Source organism: Psammomys obesus, unplaced genomic scaffold, assembly GCF_907164565.1.
Source record: "Psammomys obesus unplaced genomic scaffold, mPsaObe1.curated_primary_1811, whole genome shotgun sequence".
Lineage (NCBI taxonomy): Eukaryota > Metazoa > Chordata > Mammalia > Rodentia > Muridae > Psammomys > Psammomys obesus.
In genome coordinates, this window is record NW_026596040.1 from 1940219 (window position 1) to 1945762 (window position 5544).

Here is a 5544-nt window from a genome sequence, read left to right on the forward strand (position 1 = left end):
ACACACACACACACACACACACACACACACACACACACACACACACACACACACCCCAACCCTAAAACCAACTACGACAAGGTTTTTACCATTTTGGAACTACTTTTGATCCTTTCTGAAGGATATTAGTTCCCACTTGTCATCATTTTCCACCAAACTCAAGAACCTCCCCCAGCTTATCTTATACATTTGTCCTGTTGGTGACAACTTATTTTATCTTAATGTGAGAATGTCCCTGGTTCCTCTGCAGTTTTCAGGTAGTATGTGCTGGATGATAAATTCTGGTTTGACAGTTTTTAATTCTCTTTCAGTGCTTCACAGTCCCTGCTTCAGGTTCTTTTGGCCTTCGGAGTTTGTGCAGAGAGATCATCCATTAATCAGGCAATTGCTTCCTTCTGGAGAAAATATTATTTTTTTTTTCTTCTGCTGATTTAAGTTTTGCCTTTCTTCTTGAGATTTCAACGGCATGATACAACTTGGTGAGGAGAGGGTTCCCTTAGGTTTACTTTGTTCTGTTTTTGTTGGTCATTGCACGGGCTGTACGTGAAAGCGAATTGCACATTAGTTCTTTAAATAGTTTCTCTATCCTGTTTGCTATCCTCTTAGTTTGGGGTTCCATTTACCCATGTTTTGGACTCTTCTCTAAGAGCTTTGGGAGGCTTTATGTCTTTGTTTAGTCTTTTTTGGGGAAGGATGGGTCTGTTTCTCATATTGTACCTTTCTTACTTCAAGTTCTTGGCTCCTTTCTTTCACATTTTCACTTGGCAATTGCATGAATCCAGTCTAGTTCAGTGCTGAACTTTTCGCTTGGATCTTTTTACTGTGGTATGAGAGTATTTCCATGCGATGTGCATTATAACAACCACATAAAAGTCTTTGTCTTTCAGTTTTTGCACCTGCTTCTTCTCACAGTAAAATCAATAAGTTTTTCATTGCTCTTCAAAACATCCCTCATTTTCCATGTTGACGAATTTTGGGTTGTATCCTAAACATTATAAATATTGAGCAGTATATTAAGTCATGGAAGTTCTATACGTTTTTATTTTCTTTAGTAGGAATTGTTCCTTTCATTGAAGCTGGTACTTACTGCTTAAGAAAGAATCAGCTCCAAATTATTTCTTGAGCAATGGCTGACAGCATGAATCTCTCTGTTTCTAGTTCATCTTTCTGAGTCTGCATACATTACAGGAGTCAGAGGTATGGGCACACAGAATTTGGAGACCATCTCTCTGAATTTTTCCTTTTGGCGGTTGCTTCATTAGTTTCAGTGTATCTTGGCTCCTCTTGCCTACTTGCTTTCTGCACTTAAGCCTTAAGCTGTAATCTGTGGATGTGGGACAGATGGGATTTGATTGCCAGTGTACCCTGCCCCAATGCTGTCCTATTGTTGACTCTTTTTTAAATTAAATTTTTATTTTTTACATTAATTACATTTTATTCACTTTGTATCCCAGCTGTAGTCCCCTCCTTTATTCTCTCCCAATTCCATGCCCCTCTCTAAGTCCACTGATAGGGGAGGTCCTCCTCCCCTTCCAACTGACCCTAGCTTATCAGGTCTCATCAGGACTGGCTTCAGTGTCCTCCTCGGTGGCCTGGCAAGGGTGCTCCTCCCTCAGGGCAAGGGGTGGTCAAAGAGCCAGACACTGAGTTCATGTCAGAGACAGTCCCTGTTCATTTTACTAGGGAACCCAGTATCTATTGTTGACTCTGGATGATTGATCAAGCTTCTATAGCACCATATTAGTTACTTTTTTATAATGCCATCAAGTTAATTTTTTTTTTTTAGGAAAGCATATCTTAAAAAAAATACTCTCTGTCTCTGTCTCTGTGTCCCTGTCTTTCTCTGTCTGTATCTCTCTCTTTCTATCTCTGTCTCTCTCTACACACACACACACACACACACACACACACACACACACACACACACTCACCTGGAGCTAGGTTGTCAGCAACCCCAGTGATTCTCCTTCCTATAGCTCCCTAGCAAATCTGGGCTTCCCAGTGCATGCACAGCCTCACCCATATTTTTATGTGGGTGCTGGGAGTTTCACCTCAAGTTGTCACGCTTGTACAGCAAGTGTGCGTAACCACCGAGCTGTCTCCTCAGCCTCTCTACTAGGGTCTTATTTCTTTATCCTCCGAAACAGGAAACGACTCACCACCCGGTGTGAACCTGGTATCAAACCTCATTACTGAGAAGAAGTAGGATGTACATGAGAATTGTGTCAAACCTGAGCCGTTTTATGAATATCATCTAATAGTTTTCTCTTCACTGATCAATATTGCCATTTAAAGCTGACTTCTTCTATTCTTAATTTCCTAACTCAATTTGATAGGACTTTGCTCACAACATATTACTGGATTTATTGGTCTATTTCCTAAAGCCATCCCTGATTCATTTCAAAGCAAGGGTGGGTGGTAGTTTGAATTTTCCAATTCTATTTCCCACGAGTATCAGCCTATAGTTTGAGAAATACATATGAAAGCAAACTTAAATTGGTTCACATAGCCTAATCCAACCCCTGCCTTTATTTTTCTTCTTAATTGGATTTAAGAGAAACACTGGAACTCTTCAGCTCAAGGTTCTATGCCTGTTGGGTATTTACTCCCTAAAGCCACAATTGTCAATGACATTATAATCATTTCCACAGTTACCAACTTGTGTGTCACATCTGAGAAGTAATACACTTAGATGAAAAATATAGAACAGAAGATGGGATGGTAGGAAATAACCTGTTTTTAATCACATAAATGTCATTGGTAATAAGACACAAAGGATAAGAAATATTAAAAATAGAAATAAATGGGGACTTTACTAGTTTTCCATTTGGCCTCGGTAGCTCTTTGAAAATGATTGAATTGGCTTTTCTATTAAGTATGCTCTTTGGAGCATCATATGGATGATTGCCAAGCAATTAGAAAACGTCTGTTTTATTACTTTGTCAGCAACTTCAGCATCTATTTAGATTAGTGCAATCATCTTGTTTTAAAATGAAGGTATAGAAAGGGACCTGTTGAGATGTTGAGCAGTTGTCTTGGAAGTAGGTGGACAGTATGAAGGGGCCACTGCTCTTATTCACTGTCAGGAAAAAAGCTTTATGCCCATGATCCTGAGAGCAAAGCCAGGACTGGCATCATTCTAACAAAAGGGTACTACATCAGAATTGGGTGTAGGTTGTGGGCATGTGGGTGTGTCAGGACCTTTTTGGACCAGAAAGAGAAGTACCAAACAGAAATTCACCTGCACTAACAACTTTTTCAAGCATTCAGCCTTTTCCCCAACTCAGTATTCATCTTTTCCCCTCCTGTTATGGAGAACTGGTAGCCATATGCTACTAATGTGCCAGCAGACTAGCAGAGTATCAGGACAGAGGACAGGCCTGCTCAAGGCTCTGAAGATACAGCTATGGGAAAGATATCATCACCTGCACCTCTGAGTTCATGCTCTGGTAGACATAGCACAGAGGCATGGATAAGCAGAGATACAGAGCATTTCCCCGGAATAAAACACAAGGGGATGTGACAAATGCGGGAGATGGAAGGACTGGGATGTATGCTTTGGAAAGGTGAGCAGGGAGGTTTATCTGAGATGGCAGCATGCAGTTTGAGGAAAATGTCAGGAACAAATTTTAAGTCAGTGTTGTGTTTTTACAGTAGAAGCAAGATAAAATATACTTGATTTTTTAGGGAAATAAATTCATGATGGTTACTTTGGGTACAGACTAAGACCCAGAAGTCCATTTGCCATTGGATAGTTGTCTATGTTTTTGAAAATGATAAAAAAAAATAAAGAAGAATTCAACACATATCCAGAGGAGTACACAAACTCCAGCAAAAACAGCACAACCTTGCCGTGAGTGACGTGTAACTGGTTGTAAAGGATTGTGCATTGGCGGGATCACCAAGTGGACCTGAAAGAGTCCCAAACAAGAAGCTTCAGCAGCTGGAGGCCAGGCAGTGTGGAAAGGGTGGCAAGGACTCCGGGCAGAGCGGGACTCTGTGATAAGCCCAGCCCGTGTTCACACTTGCAAGGATTGCCACCCAAACGCAAGTCCCCAGGAGAAGTGCTGCTTCCTTATGAATTCCATTTGCAGGGACTTCTGCTGTCAGTGCAAAGAGGAGGGAAGAGAAACAGTAGCTCCAGCAGAACTAGTGGAAGGAATAGGCTTCCAGACGGGGAGCTTGGTCACACTTGAGATTCATGACATGTGCTGAGATATTTTAACCATGAATCGTTAGTTTAACAGAACTCAATTGTCTTTAGCGTAAGCCACAGCTCTTTAGAGCAAAGAAAACACGTTCTCTTCAACAAACAAAAGCTTGTGGTATGCAAACAATAGATACCCTTTTGTGTTAAATTTTATTTTACATTTTGCATTTGATTCTAGGCACGCCCTAAGATGAGAACTGGGAGGTACGGAAAAGGAACCCTTTATAGTTTGTTGAGCATGGACCTGGGGTGGGGTGGGGGGCGGTGCAAGAGATTTGAGCATAAGCCTAAATTTAGACAAAGAACTCTTATTATTTTAATACAAGGGTGAAAACAATTCCTCACTGATAAAAATCAGTTTGTTTCAATTCCACAGTCAGGGCATTCAGTAGCCATATAGAAATAAACGCTGGCCATTTTCATAGGTAAGCCATATACTTTTCTGTATTCTGTGTGTCACAAAACTTAGGACATGAGCAGAGCAGGAAACATGTTTGACTACAGTGCAGGAAAGAGTGACGGCTCAGAAGCCCCAGGGTGGAAGCTGTTAATGATGTTCTTTGAGGACATCTTATTGCAGTGGCTTCCATGAGTGGACTCGTGTGCCTCTGACACAGTGGCCTTGTATGGATAACCCATAGGCCCAGTCTGGCCTGGTGAACACATCAAGAATGTCTTACCCCCTGTCCTACCTTTAATTGCTCCAACATTTAAAACTTGGAAGAGCACTCTAGGCTTCTGGATTCTCCTTTTTCTTTCTTTTTTGTTTGTAATTGAAAGATTTGGCAGTTCTGGGCTTACCCTGTTATATGGTCATACTTGGCAAGAATACTAGTGGCTGTCCTCAATAGCAGGCACCTCCCACCTGGCCTTGGCCTTCATTTCATGTTATTTTGTAAGCACTTTTGTTTGTTCCTTCTGCTGGAGTGAGGGCCAGACCAAAATAGCCTTTTTAACACTGGCTCACAATGCTTGTTACATAAGCAGAGAAGCCTTGGCTGTGGCCAGCTAAAACATCTCAAGTTCATGTGTACATGAATTTGATTTCTGAGCAGGAAAGACATTCTGCTTCCACATGAAAGCTGAGAGGAGAGACTTTTAAAATGCTAGAGAATGGCCTGCTATTGGGGGGACAGGCTTCTCCTTCAAGGAGAAGGAAGCATTAAGGAGTGTCATCATTCATATTATCTTCCCTGTGATTCTTCCTTTTATTACAGACATTTTATGTTTTCTAATGTATCTTGGGGAGTGGCAAGGAGAGTGAGTTAAAGAAATATTTGAGTGAGAGCTTCTTCCTTCCTTCCTTCCTTCCTTCCTTCCTTCCTTCCTTCCTT